Raw genomic sequence first — 21562 nt, forward strand, 5'->3', positions numbered from 1 at the left:
TGGTCAGAGGGGGCCCCCACGCTCCCCTGCTGGTCCTGTGAGCCAAGATAAACAAGCTTGGCAAGGAATGCCTTGCTCACTCCACCCCATCAACTTGAAGGTGAAGGTTTTCAACTGCAGTATTGCTACTCCACCCAAATTCTGTTCCATTTTTAATTTAGCTTTGTGATAAAGTGAATTGTATCCATTTTTTAAAAAGTCTTGAAGGTGTGGCTGACAAGGAAAGCAATATCCTGCCACAGGTTCAGACTTGAAAGGCCCACCAGCCCTAGCTCATGGCCCACCCTCTCTAGTCTGGTTTGTATAGCTCAGGCTCTGCATTTTGTTCCATAAAAGCAACAACATCTACATACCTTACCACCTGGGAAAATGCCATAAAATGTCCCTAGTTGTGTGTGCCCTGGCAAACACCCAGGTAGATGACTGAGCTCACCCTGACCAGTCACAGAAAGAACATTAGTGTACTTTGCTTCCCTCAGCAATGTGTTGCTGTAACTCTGCATGAAAATCAAGTGTTTGCAAGTTAAATCACTTCTTGAATGCACTGGGAATTTGCTGCTTAATAAATGCTGCAGCAGGTTATTTACTGAATAATAAAATCCCTTTTTAAAGTAACAATGACCCTTTAGTTTATCTGTTTTCACATATAGAATTTTGGAATATGATTTTCCTTAAAGCAAGTTTAGCATTAGTTTTCTATGTGTGCTTAGTCGCTTGGTCATGTCCAACTCTGCAACCCTATGGACTGTAGCCCACCAGACGCCTCCATTCTTGGGATTCTCTAGGCAAAAATACTGGAGTGGGTAGCCTTTCCCTTCTCCAGGAGATCTTCCCAACCCAGGGATCAGACCCCAGTCTCCTGCTTTGCAGGCAGATTCTTCACTGTCTGAGCCACCAGGGAAGCTCCAGTTTCCTACCATCATTTCAGTTCAGTTCAATTGAGTCGCTCAGTCGTGTCCAACTCTTTGCGACCCCATGAATCGCAGCACGCCAGGCCTCCCTGTCCATCACCAATTCCCGGAGTTTACTCAAACTCATGTCCATCGAGTCAGTGATGCCATCCAGCCATCTCATCCTCTGTCATCCCCTTCTCCTCCTGCCCCCAATCCCTCCCAGCATCAGGGTCTTTTCCAATGAGTCAACTCTTCGCATGAGGTGGCCAAAGTATTGGAGTTTCAGCTTCAGCATCAGTCCTTCCAATGAACACCCAGGACTGATCTCCTTTAGGATGGACTGGTTGGATCTCCTTGCAGTCCAAGGGACTCTCAAGAGTCTTCTCCAACACCACAGTTCAAAAGCATCAATTCTCTGGCACTCAGCTTTCTTCACAGTCCAACTCTCACATCCATACATGACCACTGGAAAAACCATAGCCTTGACCAGACGGACCTTAGTTGGCAAAGTGATGTCTCTGCTTTTTAATATGCTATCTAGGTTGGTTATAATTTTCCTTCCAAGGTGTAAGCGTCTTTTAATTTCATGGCTGCAATCACCATCTGCAGTGATTCTGGAGCCCCACAAAGTAAAGTCTGACACTGTTTCCACTGTCCTCCCCATCTATTTCCCATGAAGTGATGGGATCAGATGCCATGATCTTAGTTTTCTGAATGTTGAGCTTTAAGCCAACTTTTTCACTCTCCTCTTTCACTTTCATCAAGAGGCTCTTTACTTCCTCTTCACTTTCTGCCATAAAGATGGCATCATCTAGGTGTCACTTAATCTTTGAGAGCTCAGTTTTCTTTAGGGGAATATTAGAGCACCTGACTCAATGACCTCTCCAATCCCTCCCAGCTTGAAATTCATTTTCTTACCAAGGCAGTCTAGGCATAATTGGATATATGTCTTTTTTCTTGGTTATTCTCTCTGATTTTATCACTCCATTCATAGTCTAAGGAAGAGTATGCTTCCACCAACAGTTTGTGGAACAGTTCCATTTGACATTTCACAATGGCCTAGAAAGCTACAGCCATAGTCAACTGATATTTTGAAGATCCTCAAAGATCTCTTCCCATTGCTACCTTCCCTGCTTTATTTTTGGTCCAGAGAAAAATCATTTTCAAATATCAGAACTGCTTCTATCAACTTCACAGATCAAGACCTTCTTTCTGGATGGTTCCCTGAAGCATAATGCACTACATACAATATTGAATTATTTGCTATGAGTACCAATGATGCACAAAAGGAAGATCAGGTTAACTTCATACCCTGGAAAAAGAGTACTACAGGTTAATTAGGTTACTCGCCCAAGCCACCCAGTCAGTAACTAATGAAGGTAAACACACTTATTTCTGTAACAGAATTACTAGCCTGTACTGCTTAAAATGGAAATGTCTGACAACAGAAACATTTTAGTTAAAAACTTTCCTTATCATCCCCACTGAACATCACACTCTTCATTCAGGGAAACTATGCCTTCACCAACACATCCTTGGAATAATCTCAAGAACAAAAGGTAACTGAAAGGTAATATATATGAGCTATTGGCAGTATGCCTCAGTTTATAGAAGCAACAAGTCTCTAAAAACAAGTATAACTATTATTAATAGCATTTTGATTCCCCTGTGGCTGAAGAAGTACTTTCATATTAATGTAAACATTTGATGTCACAGGGATAGGAAAGAGTCTGTGATTTACATTCGCATTATTTCATCTAATTGCATAAACTTATGTGATAATAGGAAATGGCTTGGCAAACTTCAAGGAGTGAGCATCGTATTTGGCGTTATTATTGGCTGTAGAAATAGCATTGTAAACTATTAGCTGACATTTAAAAGATTATTAGAAGATACTATGAAACACTTTATGCCAGTAAATATGACTACTTATGTGAAATTATTACCAGACTGACACCAAAAAGAATAGAAAACCTGAATTGTCTGATATTACAAAAGAAATTAAATCTATTTTAATAAGCCTTCCCACAAAGAAAACTCTACTTACCAAATAGTTTCACCAGTGAATTATTTCATAATTTAAAGAATAAATAACACTAGCACCAATACTTCCAGAGAATAGAAAAATTGGATAAGAGACACTTTTCTATTATTTATCACCCCAGCAGAACCTTACAAGGACATTACAAGAAAGAAAAATAGTAAACAGAGAGAAGCAAAAATCATAAACAACAGTAGCATGACCAAATGGGCTCTTTTCAGGAATGCAAGGATGGTTTATGATTCAAAAATTAATCAATGTAATTCGCCACATTTACAGAAAAAAAAAAAAAGAGAAATCATGTAACATGCAATAGTTTCAAAAAATTTTTGGTAAAATTCAATACCCATTAATGATAAAACTATCTCGCAAACCAAGGAGACTTTTTTAATCTGATAGTGTATTTACAAAAGTCTTACAACAAACATTATCCTTACTTGTGAATTTTGGAACAAGGCAAGGATGCCCACTATGATCATTTTTGTTTGAATTATAGTTAAGGTCCCAGTCAATGCAATAAGACAAAAAACAAACAAACAAAAAAAGGCATAAGAATAGGAAAGGGGAAATATAATTTTCATTATTCATTATTAAAATTAATAATGCATATATAAGCCCGTTGGATATAAGTTTCAATATACAAAAAATTATTCATTTCTATACAAACATTATACAAATAGAAAATGAAACTTTTAAAAGATATCATTTACAATAGCATTTAAAGTATTAACTTATTAGTTATGTGCAAAGAAATTTAGAGAACAGACATCAAGAAATGACTATTTTAAAAGTAATAATCTGATGGGACAAGTGCTGAAGAAAAATAGATCAAAAACCCATGTAAATATAACTAAATTTTGATAGTAATTTTCTAAAACCAATCTCCAAATCTTCATTCCTCTTTCTCTCTTTTGTTAGCTGCTACATTTCTTAAAAGCAGGCTATCATAATTCACTGATAACATCAGAAAATAGAAATGGACTTTAGGACAGTTTCCATCAAAGCCACTGGTTTTAAATTGGTTTTATGTCTTAGATAGAAGTAGAGTCCCAAAAGGAAATAACTCATGATGGTCTGGGTCTTTCTGGCTCTCTTAAAGAACATGTAATCAGATAGCTTCTTCAAGCAGAACACCTTAAAGGATATCACATGAAAATACACAATGTGTCCATAGAAGCAATTTTGAATAGAAAACTTCTGAATACCATCTCAAGCAAGGTCTAAAGAACTCAGTATTATGTGACCTTTTGATGAGTTTGCTAGACAGCAGGGCGACCTGCAAGTGTTCCTTTCCACTTTTCCATAGGGTTCCTCACTCGGAACAACTCCAGCTATCTACGGGAAAGCTCTACAAGATGAAAAGCTAAGATTTGGTCACTTACACACAAACCACAAATGAATTACCCAGGGTGGGCTGGCAGAGGGATTTGAACTTAAGGACATGGGACAGTCTACACAGGTTGCCAATGGTTTGTGAGTGTTGTGAGAAAAGCAAAAAACCTTCCTGGCATAATTTACACTGGACAATATGAACACATTCCAGTCAATCTACTTCACAGACATGATCTCATTGGTCTCCCCAACATCCTTACAAGGAAATGAGGGGGACGAAAGTAACTCCACCCTTTAAGCCAAAAGCCCCATCTTGCACTCCCACTTGTGGGTATGCGTGGGTGGAACACATTTATACAGGGAACAAATTACCATCTTCTTTGCTTCCTCTCAACATGTGGGTGAACAAGTTTGCCTTTCTCTGCTTGAGGCCATACAATTCCCCAAGCAACTTGTCTGAAATGTTGGGGACTGAGTCACCAGCCAGCGATATTCTGAGACAACTAACTGCTGGTTTGTTTCTCAACCATTGTTTGGCCATTCTGACTTGGACTTGATACACCATGTAACGTAAGTGCCTGGGATGAAATCTTCCTCGTTGGCCTACAGCAGACTTTTAAGAAAGGGAAGACAGTGGTGAATATGGAAAAGGAGTCACTTCAACTTCTGTAATAGAAGGATATGTCTCTAGCACTATGCTCATCTAGAAGATACGTTAAGACTAGGTAGTTAGCACATTGAGTATTCAGAAGTTCTCTCAGATAGTAAACTGGATAACCATTATTCTGGGTATTTTTAACTTTTGCAACTAGATTGCCTCTCAGGACTTTTTTCACTCCTCCCTTTGTGTACTTAAAAGAAATGTGGCAGAATTGTTCAAATTCACCATTAAAACAGTTGCTAATAATTATAATTTTGAGGAGAGCTCATAGGGAAAGAGAATGTTTTAAGATCAAAAAGCCATTGGATAGCATTTTCACATTAAGAAATATAAGATAATTTATTCAAAACCAACACCTTAGGACACATATCTGAGTGTTCTAGACTTAAAGATATGCTTATATTTTTCTTTCTCCCACTACAAATAGAAGTGCTCCAAATATTGAGGAATGAAAGCACAGGAGATCATTCCCCATATAAATGTTGACACACAAATTCACTCCAACCACAAATGGATATCTCTGATTGGTATAAAACTCAGCAGCTTCTAGCTCATCTGAGATGAGCACCATATGTGACATAATAATGCATTATTTCACTAAAGCTTTCAGAGCTTAAGAAAATAGCCTGAGGAATAAGACTGCTCCTTTCTGAGCCAAGGTTGCAATCTTCTAAGTCCAAGATGTGCTTAAAAAACAGTCATTAGGTAATTGTAAAAGCCAAGGGAGATCAGTTTAAGAATATGAAATAATATGACGACCAACTGCCCTTTTCTGTGTTCAATCCAGACAGAAGCTGGACACGTAGGAATTGATATTTGTATAACAAAGAAGGAGAATGAGGGAACAATCTTCCCACCTATATTCTCTTTGTAGGATTTTATTACTATCTGCTCTTTATCCACCAGAAAAGGGGAAAATTATATTTGTTCAGAACATTATGGACAGTCTTTCCCTATCTTTCTATGACATAGTTTCAGCTCGTTATTAGGCAGTTTCATTTCATCTATCAATAGTAGCCTATCAGTTTACTGCAATTAACATAAAAGGCAGTTCTTGATATCAAATAGAGAGCCTTGAAGTCAGAATACTTCACTCCCATTAACTTGGCATATGGTCATGAGACATGAGATAAATTATCTCCACAGGTCTTTCCAGAATTATTCTATTCTTTTTGCAAATCAGTTTATATTTGTAGAAAAGGTTCAATCTGTTTCTGGCATGGCAATGGCCAAGTCAGAATCTCAATTTGAGATAGTAAGAAAATAGGCCAACACATTACACATTTTCAAGATGAATTATTGTGGATAAAAGATATATAAATATGGATTGGGGTGTATTTTTAATATCCAGGAAAATTTTCATCCCTGAGTTACTTCATTAGCAACTGTTTCATCATCTATCCTTGGCTGAAATTTTCCTGTAAATCTAGGTCAGAAATTATAGACTCTATTTTCAAAGAAAAATCTCTCGTATTTTCCATCTGCAAAATTTTTACACCAATGGCCTAATTTCTTAAAGGGTCCAAAGGGGACTGAAAGATTAGAGTGAGAAAAAATTATGTAGACACAGTTTCTGACTGGGGAGTGTATTTAGTCTAGAAACAAAACCTCTGAAGTGTGGCTGATTTAATAAAAGTCATCAAGAATACAAAAGACCAGCTGCTCTGAATTTCCTCAGAGACTAGAACCCGAGAAAACCGCCTTCAATTACAGCAGAAAGTGGTACTTTGGATTAGACCCAAAGAAGAATTTCCTGGTTAGGTCTCTGAAACAAGTTACTAAGTAAGATTGTCACTGCCTCTCAAGGATACCTTGACACTGGGATAAATAATAGCCCATGTGTATGAAGGGCTTCTACATTCAGGCTCCGCACTAAACATGTTAACATTCCTTATGTCTTCATGTCAGTACAACAAATCTATGGGAGAAATATTGTTGTCCTCATTTTATCAATGGGAAGACTATGGTTTGTTAAGGAGCTCACATGCAGAGGAGCTGGGATGTGAACTCAAAGATTTAGACTCCAGAGCCAACTCTCTCCATCGTTAGGATTGATGCAATGGTGATGCAACAAGAAAGAGTAGCTATTAGATTTGATGTTCAAGTGTAGGAAGACCCTCATAATCGACATTCTCCGTCAACTATGAAATCATTGGAAAAGGCTTCAGTGACTTAGAAGTGTGTTAACACAGAATTTATGAGAACTTAAGAGTTTTGTGATTTCAGGTATGTCACTTACCCTCTCTGATGCAGTTTCCTCTCTCAACTTATTCAACACTATCCATTAAGCACTTACATAGATCAGAATTCAATGGTGAAGAAAATCTGGAAAATGAGAGCAATAATAACTACACCTTGCATTGCTGTGGTTATCACTCAAAGAGTTCCTTTCCCACTCTCCCTCTGCACAAGGGTCTATGGTGATAGAGGAAGAACTTTTGATATTATGTGTGAGAAATATGCTAAGTGCAGAAAGGGAGACTAGAGAATTGTTATCTTCTGAGAGAGAGATGACTTTTCCAGAAAAAGTCCAAAGAGAAGAAGCACCAGTTTGTTTGTTTGTTTTTTAATTATTTGCTTTCTCCTTTGTACTTTCCTACCTCTATTACAGTGCTTATCATATTCTAATAATCCTCTCACATGTCTTTCTTCCCAGTGAGATTCTGGATTCTAGAATTGTTCCATATTTACCAAATTCATACCGAGACCTGAGCCTAGCAGACTATAGGCATTCATAAAATATCTGTTGAATGAATGAATGAAGGTTCTTAATTGGAAAAAGAAAAAAACAGGAGAAAAAATATAAATTGAATCTTATTTCCTTTACTAAGATTGATAGACCATTCATTGAAGATGGAAATTCTTTTTTGCCTTATTTAGGTGTGGGAAGAGCTATAACTAAATACAATACCGAAGCATCTTTCATGATTGTTCAAAACTTCCAGAACTCCCTTCGCAGCAGCTCTTAAGGAGCAGGACAAATTCTGGTTAGTGAGAGGGAGTGGGTGGGCCTTCTGGGAATCAGGTTGATAAAACCGCATGATTTCTTCCATCCTGGGTTTTGGTGACTCAGTGATACCAAATGAATCCTGGGGAACCCTTCCAATCATATGATTCTTTCCAGTTACCCTGACTGTACCTTAAACAAGCTCCTATAAAAAGAAGAGTCCAGATACTTAACCCAATATTGTCATGTGGCAAACATTCTGTTTTTATATCAGTAGATTCTTGCAGCCAAGCACAAGCGCTATGAATGTCAACTAGGAGCGTCTGTGGCTTTGCTTCCATATGATCAGAAGAGTAGGATGAAAAATCAAACACTTTCTGAAACCAGGTTTGGGGGCTGAGATCTGAAGGGAGCGAATTTTTTATGTGGATTAGCTAAGTTCAGATTGACTGTCCAGAGCAGTCAGACAGATTCAGGTCCTGGGAACCTGCCACATTGTCAGAATGTCTTGCATTCACTCAGGCTTTCGGCATCAGGTTATGTGAGCCAAACATGCTATGGGGACCACACTTAGGATATGAGTTTACCAGAAGGGCAGTCACATTTATCACTGTGCATGGAGCACTTTCTGGGTGAGTCTGACTGTACTAGACATTTTATATACATTCTCTATAATCCTAAAAATATTCCTAAAGATAAAGGCAGAGGTCATTATTCCCATTTTATATCATATTCCCATTTTATAAAAAGGGGCTTCAGAGAGGTTATAGAAACTCCCCAATTACTGTCCAGCTACTAAGTCAGAGTCAGGATTTAAAGTCAAATGCCTGTCTCTGCTTGCCTTTCAGAGTGGCACACAGTTGACCATTTACAAGCATCTGAGCCCCAGAGCTCTGAAAAGATAGAAAGTAGACACAAAGAATTATTGAATGAGTAGTTTGACATTTGGTTTAAATCAGTTGTACATTTTTTCCTACTGAAATGGAGAGTGTCGGATCTCAACCACCCATTTTCCATTGCTCTGTGAATTGTCAGTATTATTATAATGATAGAATCATTTCCTAAGGTAGAGTATTTTCTTTAAAATGTCTGAATTTGGCACCTTGCAGAATAATTTTCTGAACGGGAATTGTGCTTCCATTACCTAATTGCAAAAGGTTGCCAAAATTTTAAAAGGTTCTGGGAAGGGGAGGCAGTGCAAAAATTCAAGTGGCCCTCAAGGTCTCACTCTTAAAAGAAATGGAAATTTTTTGGACTGAATTGTCATCCTATTTGTTGGTGTAACTACAACAGGAAAGGGAGAATACAAGGCAACACTTTTCTCCCCAGCTTCTCCAGTAATACCTACAACTGAATTATGCTATTCACAAAGAAAATATTTGAGTATTTTGCAAATTTTAACATCTTTGAAAAAAATGTTAATCTACTACTTTAATGTCTCACTCTAAGGAATAAATAAATTTATTCTTAATGTAATAAAAACTCTAAATAAAAAATATGTCAGTCAACTACATTGAAAGCTCAGTCAGTAAGAAGACGAATGCAAAAAATACAAAATACAGTATAAAAAGCTGATGGAAAGGCATGCGTGATAACACCATTCTGCTGCCATCAAAAGCAGTAAGAAAGAATAAGAATTTTTTATACCCATGGTGAGTCCAGAATATAAATATCTTTCAAATGCCACACATTTCAGTTTTTCATTTTGGAATTGTATTTTATATTCATAACTATGAAATAATATTAATTTAGCCATGTTCTACTGAATAAGAAATTAGTATATTACTTCCATCTTTGCTAAATTTTCTTTCTCAGTTTCCTCTTGAACTTAAAAATCTGCCAAATAAAAGTGTGTCAATTCGAAGAAAAGAAACGAGAGTGACCCTTCTCTGCACTGTCTAGACCATACACTATGTCCTAAACATTTTTCTCCCCTTTTCTCTATGTTGTAGAATTTTAAAGTCTTAAAAAATTCTCCTACTGGGTTTCCACATAGAGTAAAAAATTTTATTTTCAATCCAAACATGTATAATTTATCTCTGGATACTAAAAGCGTATGGCCGGGTCATGTTGATTTTTGCTTATTTAAGTCCATAATATGGCAATAAATAGAATAAGTTCTTAATAAGAGTGATAATTCATCCACTGCGGCAATTTTCCATGATTAACAAAAATACAGATATAATAGTCAGGCCCACGTGAGGGTGAGCATGTGATATACCCATGTGAGGTACTTAGCTGGGGACTTGGCAACCTTTTCAATCATACAAAGGTTTTTATTTTTGCCATTTTTGTTTTCAGTATTACAGAAAATAAGTCGCTTCTAATAAATATTTTGATGCTATCTCTGTTCTTTATCAAATGCTTGAAGAGAAATATCCCAAAGGTAGTAACTTTTGAAAATTTCAGAACCATATGCAGCCTAAAATTTCCCAGATGAGGCAAAATAAATTTAAACAATAGGCTGCATCCTCAAAACAATAGTCATGGGTTATATTTTTGATTGAAGACCTGCACTCAACTTTTAATAGAATTTACCACAATATTAAATAATATTAGTGGGATGCTTTATTCAATTTAGTACGAACCTTTTTATAGTATGTGAAAATTTAAAAAAGAGAACAATGAAGTAGCTAATCATTCATTTCACTTCTTGCTAGTTTATTCTATAGATTTCAGATGGACCTAGAAATGATCATATTATGTGAAGTCAGAGAAAGGCAAATGTCAAATGATATCACTTATATGTAGAATCTCATTTTAAAAAAATGATGCAAATGGACTTGTGTACAAAACAGAAATAGGCTCATGGACATAGGAAACAAACTTACAGTTATCAAAAAGGAAAAAGGAGAGAGAGGAATAAATTGGGAGCTTGGAATTAACATGTACACATTATTATATATAAAACAGAGAACCAGCAAAGGCCTACTTATGTAGCACAGGGAACTATACTCAGTATCTTGCAATAACATATAAAGGAAAAGAATATGAGTAAGAATATATATATGTGTGTGTGTGTGTAACTGAATCACTTTACTATACATCTAAAATTAACACAACTTTATAAATCAACTATACTTCAATTTTTTAAAAAAATAGATTTTAGAGAGTGCAAATCCATAAAAGGGTCAATGAAGTAGGAACCAGGGGACCCTGGGGAGAGAGCTATACCACAGCCAGGAGACAGAGAAATACTTTCCCTCCGCCAGACTAATGAGAACAGTGAAGTTTCAAGAAGAGGTCTCCCAAGGCCCAGAGGCAGAAATATTAAGTCTTAAAGGCAGGAGAGAGACTTCCCTGGTGGTCCAGAGGTCAAGAATCCAAGTGTTCAATGCAGGGGCCTTGAGTTAGATCCCTGGTCAGGGAACTATATCCCCCATGCCACAGCTAAGACGTGGTGCAGCCAAATAAATAAAGAAATATGTTTTTTAAAAAGCAGAAGAACATTAGGTGCCAGCTGACTGGGCCACATATAGGGCACTCCTACTATATAAGTGCTCAGCGTGATCACCACAGTGACCTCAGCTAAGCTCTATAACTGCCCATCTTGGAAAATCCAGAAGCCATGGAACCACCAGGCAGCAGGTGGGCAGCCACATTAGAGAAATAAAATTTGAGTCCCACCACCCCCTACTGCCTTTTTGACATTAGACAACTCACTGAAACTTTCAGTTCCCATTTCTTAATCAGCAAAACAGATTGAGGATAACAATTAAGGACTATAAGACAACAGAGGTAAAAAGCACTTTGTGAGTTATTGGGCAGCATTCGAATGTCAGCTACCCTTATCTGTTCATGTGTCTTTGTGTGGATGTGTGTTTTTGTTGTTGTTTAGTCGCTAAGTCGTGTCTGACTCTTTGTGACCCCATGAACCATAGCCCACCAGGCTCCTCTCTCCAGGCAAGAATACTGGAGTGGGGGGGCCATTTCTTTCTCCAAGGGATCTTCGCGACCCAGGGATCAAACGCACGTCTCCTTCATTGGAAGGCTGATTCTTTACCCCTGAGTCACCTGGGAAGCCCCCGTGGATGTGTGTACTATTTATTAAATAAGTCTAAGTTTTTCACACTTCACAGATGGAGAGGGTAGATGAGAGTGCTGCCCTTGGCGTGATGAGGTTGGTTGTGGCGAGCTGTGCCTAGGTAGGAGGTTATACACACATCACACCAGTGAGTACACACACCGTGTGTTAACAGCTGCAAACCTCCATGCTGCACCCTGGACATCACCTGACTGCTTAGAACCGTACTGGATACGGGCCAGAGAAAAACAGGATAGCGCTCGTACTCAGGGTTCAAACTGGAAAGCAAGATTTTAGAGAGGCTGCAGTGAGAAACATCATGATCATCTTATGATACCAACCAACTCAATATGGTTGCTGTAAAAACGAATAAAACCATTCAAGTGAGAGCATAACAAATGTTTATAATCTTGGGGAGTTCATGAAGAATTGTTACAGCTACTCTGACAATAGTTCCTCATACTTTTGCAGCTTCCAAACCACTCGATGGGTTATTTTGCCCATAAATTGTCTGTAAAAGAAGGCAGCATAAAGTTGGCTTATTTAAGATTCTATCAATTAGCTGTTATACCACCAACCCTTCTTCTTCAGTAAGATCATCCATCCTCATGCAAAACCCCCAAGTGCCTCCCCTACTCTTAGAGGAAAAGTGTTCCAAATAGCTATAGTGCTAACTATAATTTTTGTCCTAATGCAGTAAAATCTGAAATCCATTTCTACTATCTGTGGAAATACATATAGTGGAAATAATATGTGGAAATATCCATTCTCAAAGCATACCAAATGATAGTGTATCAGTTCCTTATTCCTGCTGTGACAAATCACCACAAATTTAGGAGCATAAAGCAGCACAAGTTCAGTATCCTACAGCTCTGGCAGTCAGAAGTCCAAAAGTCTATAGGTCTAAAATCAAAGTCTTAGCAGGGATATAATCCGTCTGAAACTAGAGGGGAAAATCTATTTCCTTGCCTTTTTAAATCTTTCAAAGACAGCCTGCATTCCTTGGTGTATGGCCTCTTCCTCAATTTTCAATCACATCACTGCCACCTTTGCCTTCATCATCACATCTCCTTTTCTGACCCTGACCCTCTCGCCTCCCTTTTTATAGATTTAAAACCCTTATGATTAGATTACGCCCACTCCGACAATCCAAGATAATCTCCCCATCTCAAGGTCCTTAACTTAATCATATCTGGAAAATCCTTTTTGTTCTGTAAAATAATACGTTCACAGGTTCAGGGCTTAACAGTTGGATATTTTGGGGGGTCTAGTACCCGGCATACCACAGACAGTTTACTATGTTATCATTACTTTTTCACTGGGGGAAAAACGTGTTGGGAGCATAAAAAATGTGTTCATATATGCTCCATGAGCCTTGTATTTATTTGAGTTCTGTAATCACATCCAATTCTTCCTACATATGTCATTCTAACACAAGGCTTCTCACCCTTGGCCCTATTAACATTTGGGACCAGATATTTCTCTGTTGTGGGGAGCTGTCTTGCACATTGTGGGAATTTGAGAAACATTTATGGCCTCTACCCACTAGATATTCGTAGCACTGCCCCCACGGTTGTTGACAACAAAGAATAACGTGTCTGCACATAGACAAATGTCCCCTGGGTAGAAACAATTTACCCTCAGTGGAGAACCACTCATGTAAGAGAAAGCAGCCAAATTATTGTCATTGCCTCTTTGAAGGCAACAGTTCATAGAAGGCAAAAGATTTGGATATGTAGACCGATGGCTAATCTTAAGGGGGCAAATGTGAGTCATACATCTTAGCATTGCAGACTAAATTTACTGCCAAATGTATTTGTCCAAAAGACACAAAGCTCAGAGTTGTCTTATTCATTGGTAGTAACTCATGCATCTGATGAGTCCAGTGTGGGTTATGAGGCTTTCAGGGCTTTGGATATCAGGCAGAGAGGAGTGCCTCGGAACACAGTGTCTTACAAGAGCCATGAGCTCTTCAGCAGTGGGACCCATGTCTTACCGTCTTTCACTTCATTATGAGTAGCATAATCTCTGGAGAAGGCAATGGCACCCCACTCCAGTGTTCTTGCCTGAAGAATCCCAGGGACGGGGGAGTCTGGGTGGGCTGCCGTCTATGGGGTCGCACAGAGTCAGACCCGACTGAAGTGACTTAGCAGCAGCAGCATAATCTCAGCCTACATCTTTCAAACTTTCTATTGTACTATGATGGTTCTCAAACACAGGGGTGATGGTGCCTCTGAAGTGATACAGGCCAGGCCCCAGAATTCACTTCTTGGCTAATCCTCCCCAGATTGATTCCCAAGCTTTTGCTGTTGTTCAGTTCCCCAATCATGTCTGACTCTGCAACTCCATGGACAGCAGCACGCCAGGCTTTCCTGTCCTTCACCATCTCCCTGAGCTTGCTCAAACTCATATCAATTGAGTCAGTGATGCCATCCAACCATCTCATCCTCTGTCGTCCCCTTCTCCTGCCTTCAATCCTTCCCAGCATCAGATTCTTCTCTAATGAGTGAGCTCTTCGCATCAGGTGGCCAAAGTATTGGAGCTTCAGTATATTCAGTATATTCAGGATTGATTTCCTTTAGGATTGACTGGTTTGATCTCCTTGCAGTCCCAGGGACTCTGGAATCTTCTCCAACACCACAGTTCAAAAGCATCAGTTCTTTGACACTCAGTCTTCTTTATGGTCCAACTCTCACATCTATACATGACTACTGGAAAAACCATAGCTTTGACTAGATGGACCTTTGTCAGCAAAGTGATGTCTCTGCTTTTTAATACTCTGTCTAGGTTTGTCATAGCTTTTCTTCCAAGGAGCAAGCGTCTTTTAATTTCATGGCTGCTGTCACCATCTGCAGTGATTTTGGAGCCCAAGAAAATAAAGTCTGTGACTGTTTCCATTGTTTCCCCATCTATTTGCCATAAAGTGATGGGACCAGATGTCATCATCTTCGATTTTTGAATGTTGAGTTTTAAGCCAGCTTTTACACTCTCCTCTTTCACCTTCATCAAGAGGCTCTTTAGTTCCTATTCACCATCAGAGCCATCAGGGAAGCCCTCCTAAGTTTTAGCCACTTGCACAAATCTTCATAGGGGCTTCCCTGGTGGCTGAGATGCTAAAGAACCTGCCTGAAGTATGGGAGACCTGGGTTCAATCCCTGGGTCAGGAAGATTCCCTGGAGAAGGGAATGGCAACCCACGCCAATATTCTTGTCTGGAGAATTCCATGGACATTGGAGCCTGGCAGGCATATAGTCCATGGGGTCACAAAGAATTGGACATGACTGAACAACTAACACACACACACACATAACTCCTTCATGATTTCTTTTTGTTATTAATTACTCAGTATTTATCTTTAAATCAGCTTATGATTTTCAAACATCAATGTTTTAACAATAATATAAGTGAAATCATGTTTCATAATGCTACTGAAATTTTTCAGAAAAACACACTGAATTAAATATGTAACTATAAAGAGTTTCATGTTTATCCACATGCTATCTAAAAGTATCTCACCCCGAGGTACATACACAAGAGCTTAAGAAATATTGTCCTGGAGGCAACCAACATCAGGAAAAGCCTGACATTTATTTCTAGATCTAAAGAGGTTTCTCCCATCTACTCAAGTTGCTCACAGATGAGGGACCATCGAAGTTCAGAAAACCAATTGCTTTTGCAATCAGAGGGAAAACCTCAGGCTTGCATTTACACACTTTCCTAAACATCCTCCTTTTCATTTTCCTTTAAAAACAGATAATAGTTAAGATAATGCCCTTAAAAACAGCAATATCAGGTAGTTCGTACTGATATGTTTAATGTATCACATCAGTCAGATAACTACCAAAAAAGCAAACTCAAACACTAGAGAAAGTAATCCAGGCCAGGATTTCCCACAGTGTATTTCACAGAACACTAATTCTATATGATCTCAGTAGACATTACTTGAGGGGAAAAAGGTAAGGGGGGAAGTTGGCAGAGATCTAGTCAAATAATTTGAGGAAATGTTGTTAAACATAATTAATTTTCTATTGTAAGACTTGTCAAAAGCTTTCATTTTCTACTGTGCTTTGTAAAACTTAAGAGAAATAGATATTAAGCATGCAACCTTAAATGTATTTAATGACAAATATCCTCTTTTTCCCTAAGAGCATTCCCTGGAACTAGTATTCAGAGGAACATATTTTGGGAAATGCTGATAAATCTAGATTAGAGAAAACAGTATTTTCCTGAGATGAAGAACAAACTCTACGATAATGGATATTTTTTTTAAATGTACACTCCCTTATATTTTAACAACTACCTAGAAGAGCAGACTGTCTTCTCTGGATTAACTTTGTTCATCTCTGTTTTGCACCCCCAGGGACTCAAAAACATTACTGAATGCAAATGACAAATAAATATATGAGACAATGTGGAAATTATTTTACTGGCTATAGCATGGCTTATACTCGTTACTTCTTTGCTTTGAGAAGTAATTAACATCTTTTTTATCTTAAGTCATAAAGTGGCACAGAATGTGCACCCTGATAATCTAAAAGCAATCATTGCTGAAGTTAATATCCCCTGAAGACTGCAAATGGACAGTGGTCACAGCACATGGAATCAGCAAACAGGATTTTTTCCTTAGCGGACTCTTACTTCCTCTACATGAGCAGTACATAAACATGCAAGGGTCATTCTAAATGGAGACTAAGGCTAAGAACTGGAAAGTGGTAAATTTTTCAAATTTGATTTTTCTAGCAACTACTGCAGACAGTTTGACATGAAATTGTGAATGTAATGAGATAGTGTGGCCAAAATATTAAACCCAGAATAATCCTAAGAAATATAAAGCCCCAAATGTTATCAAAGAGTTTTTAGCTTTGGAAGGGATATATGAGAGATGTAGAAAGTGGTATTGCCATCAAACTAATAATATGATGCCAGGGATTCTTCTATGGGGTGCACTACTCGATTGCCAGGTGAGCTTGGGCAAATCATTCTACCTGTTCATGACCCACTTTCTTCTTTAGAATGAGACCGTTGGGAAAAATAATCATCGAACACCTTGTAGGGATCAGCAGTATCAGCATCACGTGGGATACTGTTAGAAATGTAGAAACTCAGGCCTCACCCCAGACTTACTGAGTCAGAATTTGCATTTTAACGAGATTCCTAGATAAACTAATACACTGGTTTTGTAACTCTGTTCTTAGTACCTGAGTGAAGTGAAGTGAAATTTGCTCAGTCGTGTCTGACTCTTTGCGACCCCATGGACTATACAGTCCATGGAATTCTACAGGCCAGAATACTGGAGTGGGTAGCCTTTCCCTTCTCCAGGAGATCTTCCCAACCCAGGGATCGAACCCAGGTCTCCTGCATTGCAGGCAGATTCTTTACCAGCTGAACCACAAAGGAAGCCCCTCTTAGTACCTAAGACCATACCAATCCTAACCATCCTCACCCCACCCAACCACCCTCAAGGCAGAATTTGCAGTAAGGATTATTTTTGTTTTTTCCTTTTTTAAGTGCCAGGATTCCAAGCCCTCTCTTTCAACAGGGAAGGAAACTGAGGCCCAGGCAGGTAAAGCAGATTTCCTGAAACCATACAGCTAATTAGCAGCAGAACACAGAATTTGTTATTAGTTTTTCCAGTGCAGTTGATTACACAGTTTCATGAGAATGTTACCAAAATGGTGAGATTAAATTGCCAAGTGTTAATGTTATAACAAATGAACAGCAATGCTTTTCTTCTCTTGGAGAAAGCTTTTCTTAGTTTAAAAATGACTGGTTTTTAGTGAAATTATGTTATTTCTGGAGGTACAACCAGAAGAATCAAGTTACAGGGTGTCTCATTCTTCTTCCAGGTGGTAGGAAGACCTCTAGACTCAGGCCAGATGCTTACTTTCCTGCTTGCTCCCCCTCTCACCACTGAGGCACCCATCTCTACCCAAGCAAATGTGCAGCGTGCACACACACACACACACATACACACGCATGCAGGGCCAACACCAATAATGTGTAATTCAATTATGAATAACAGCAGAAACAAGATAAGTCCATGATCCAGGATGCTCGCAAGTCCAGTTTGAATTAATAATCCCTCTTAGCAGCCAGCATTGTGCCTTGTCTGTGTCTGTGCGTTAGTCACTTGGTCGTGTCCGACTCTTTGCAACCCCATAGGGTGTAGCCTGCCGGACTCTTCCATCCGTGGGATTTTCCAGGCAAGGATACTGGAGTGTGTTGTCATTTCCTTCTCGGGGGATCTTCCTGACCCAGGGATCAAACTGGGGTCTCCTGCATTGCAGGTAGACTCTTTACCATCTGAGCCACCAGGAAAAGCCCGGTGCCTTATCTTAAGGCACGGGGTTTTTCAAGCTTCTACAACTTGAAAACCAAATTTATCTAAAGTAACCATAAAGAAATGGGTAGAGAGAATAAATAATATATGGTGGCATTAAAAAAATTTCACTGGTTCATTATAGAGTATAGTGAACATTTGTATGTTTCCCAGCAATCTTCCCTTTCCATTTTGTTCCCACTTCTCTTTCCACTATCCCCACTGAATAGTGACCTAGAAACAAGAGAAATTAATTGTCCAAAGTCAAGAATAATAGCAAAACCACTTGAAAGAACAATCAAGCATACTATATTTGGCCGTAGTCATACTGTCAAATACTTTCTTCAGTTTGCCTCCAGACTACTCTGGGTTTTAAGTCCCAGGCTTTATATTTAAAATGGGGGAAATATAACTGCACGGTACCATCCTCACCCTTTGGAAATGATCTTTTCTTTGTCTTCTTCCTCATAGCATTATCATCTGAGAACTGTCGATCCAAAGGCATCCAACCAAAAGTTAATTTCACTATTTCTTTTATGCTTAATAAATCTCCAGTATCTTCCTCACTCTTTAGTTTCCTGCTGTCTGTAAATCTTTGTAAATTGTTCTTATTTTCTTTTACTCATATAAAATTATGTGTTTTTTTTTTTGATAGACCAGCAGCATTCACTGTGGTAACATTAGGTGATTTACCAAGTTTAGCCAAATAATACAAGTATCTAGCTTGTGGATGGGAAGCAAAATATAGTTCAAAATGCATAATGCCTCTTCTCAAGAAATTTTTAACTTATGGCAGAAGTAAAAATTGCTGTGGATCCTTATAAAAGACAGATGTTCAGGGATATAATTAAGCACTCCAACCAAATAATCTTTTCTTTTCTTTTTTAGTAATGATTGTTAAGGGTACACGTTATGAAGCACAGTCTATCCAAAATAATTACAAATTTTCATACCAAGATTCTATAGCAGTCTTTTCAATAGAAATATGAGAGTCATATAAATAAATATAAATTTTCTTGCAGCCACATTTAAAAAATAGGTAAAATTAAGTTAGTACTATATTTTATTTAACCCAATGTGTCCCAAGTAGTATCATTTCAACATATAATCAAAATAGAAATTTACCAAAAAGCTATTTTACATTCATTGTACTAATCTCCATGTTAAACTTAAAAGATTAGGAAGAGAAAATGATTAGAATGATTAATAAAAACAGTTGAAAACTTATTGGAAAAGTATTCTCAGTAATAAACTAGCATAAGTCCTAAGATAATTGAATTACAATAGCCTCTTACCTTTTGTATCAATAAATCTCAAAATAAAACGGAAGGTTTCTCTCATCACTACTTATGAGTGACATTTATAGTTAGCAAAGTTTCTCCATAAAAAATTTAAAATAAAGATAATTTAAAATCATAAGACCAGCTGGCTATTCCCTCTTTCCCTCCCTTTCCCCCTTGTATTTGCTTCCATCAAAGCACCAGGTTGTAATCATTCATTTATGTGTTGCCTTCCTTCCTTTTCACAGCATATAAGCTCTGTTAGAGCAGGAACCACACATCATGTTATGTTATGTTATGTCCACTGTTATTTCCAAGAGTACCTGCCCTCCAGCCTGGCAATGAGAATCACTCAGTATTTGGTAAAAGAATTATAAAGCAAATTAAGAAACATCGGCTAGGTCAGCATAAAAGTAAGGGTCTTTTTCATTAATAACACACACTAGAATTCTAAATACTAGGGTTAGATTCCTGGGTCAGGAAGATGCCCTGGAGAAGGAAATGGCAATCCACTCCAGTATTCTTGCCTGGAAAATCCCATGGACAGAGGAGCCTGGCGGGCTACAGTTCATGGGGTTGCAAGAGTCGGACACGACTTAGCGACTAAACCACCACCACCACTGAATTGAACAAAGCCGAGCGAATAAACATACCAAAAGTTTCAACTTTTGTAGCACAAATTCCTAGGTATTTAAGAATAACTTCTTCCTCCAGATGTCAAGATTCACAAGATTTATGGGACTTCCCTGGTGGCACGGTGGTGAAGAGTTTGTGCTTCCACTGCAGGGGACACGGGTTCAATCCCTGGCTGGGGAACTAAGATCCTGAATGCTCCGTGTTGAGGCCAAAAGATAAAAATTAAATTAAAAAAATAATAATTTTCATTAAAAAAAAAAAGATTAACAAGATTTAAGGCTTTGTCTGGGTCCCACCTCAGAGCTAGAAAGGGTCTGTGCTAGCTAGGGGCACCTACCACGAGAAGCCTAGCCCAAGAAGAGAGATTCTGAGAGTTGGGGTATTTTCTGTCAGAGCAGCCAACAGCAGTTCAGTCAGGAAGGGACCTTTGAGATAGGTTCAAAGAGGGAGACTACAGGTAGAATCCACAGAAAGGCCAAGTGAATATCTGAAAGTCCTTCTGAGGGGGCAAACAACGGTCACAGTACCCTGAGGGGCCTGTTTGCACATGGCCAGCAGCTCTGACGAGACCTGGAAGGCTGCGCTGCGCAGACCCTGAGCAGCCTTTGGTCAGGCCCAGCGTCACATGGTTACCTCACCGTCAAAACAGAAGCTAAAGCCAGCCGCACTCACACCCGATTATGGTCACCAGACCTAAAGGCGGCTACCAAGGTAGAAACAGGGGTATTTATTTTGGAACTCACGTGACAGATTTATGCATCACTCCTTCAGATCTGTTTATCATATTTTCACCATACTCCCCTCAATCTCACATTATTTTAGTTTTTTTTTTTTTTTTGAAACAATTATTAAGTAGTAATTTAATCAGTTTGGTATACTCTGCCTGAAATAGACAAAAATTTAAAACCATACACACACACAAAAAAAAAACCTGAGTGCCTCTTTGAGGTATGAAATGCTTCTTGTTCACCACAAGTGATGTCAAAGGAGTAGCTACGATGAAGACATCTTTGTGATGATTAGATCTGCTAATAAACTTTATAGGTTTATGAGTCAGAATTAAATTAGTCAGACTAGGAAGTTAAAAGGAAAACAAGCAAATTGTTTTAAATGCTGGCATTCCCTAAAGAGATTGGGGGAGCTGAGATGAAAGGATGTTTTAGGGAGTTAACTGAAAAGGCTTTGGCATGAGAGAGAATCTTTCAGCACCTAGAGCTTGAAAAATACACAATTCTAACAAAGAGGGTTATAAATTCTGACAACAGAGAGTCAAAGGAGATGTGAGATACTCAAGTTAGCACAGGGAGGCTAACTCAAGTTACCTCGGGGAGGCCAGTTTCTTTGAGAAGATTTGTGGATACACATTGATGCCACTTGTTCTTTACTTCCTAACACATGACCCTCTTTAGACCCAACTGTGTCTCCCCCT

At 38.5% G+C, this 21562-nt stretch overlaps 1 protein-coding gene across 4 annotated transcripts in view; it reads left to right on the top strand.

Annotated features, from left to right (window-relative positions):
- COL8A1 (collagen type VIII alpha 1 chain) overlaps nucleotides 1-21562 on the top strand; it is a 158025-nt gene that overhangs the window by 37947 nt on the left and 98516 nt on the right. The window contains exon 1 of one of the 4 annotated variants that reach the window (XM_043448728.1): nucleotides 7892-7914. The exons of the other annotated variants lie outside the window; for them this stretch is intronic. The gene's annotated coding sequence lies outside the window, so the exon portion shown is untranslated. Of the gene's footprint in view, nucleotides 1-7891; nucleotides 7915-21562 lie in introns of those variants that run through there. 4 annotated transcript variants of the gene reach the window in all.

The sequence above is a fragment of the Cervus canadensis genome, chromosome 27, assembly GCF_019320065.1.
Source record: "Cervus canadensis isolate Bull #8, Minnesota chromosome 27, ASM1932006v1, whole genome shotgun sequence".
Classification (NCBI taxonomy): domain Eukaryota; kingdom Metazoa; phylum Chordata; class Mammalia; order Artiodactyla; family Cervidae; genus Cervus; species Cervus canadensis.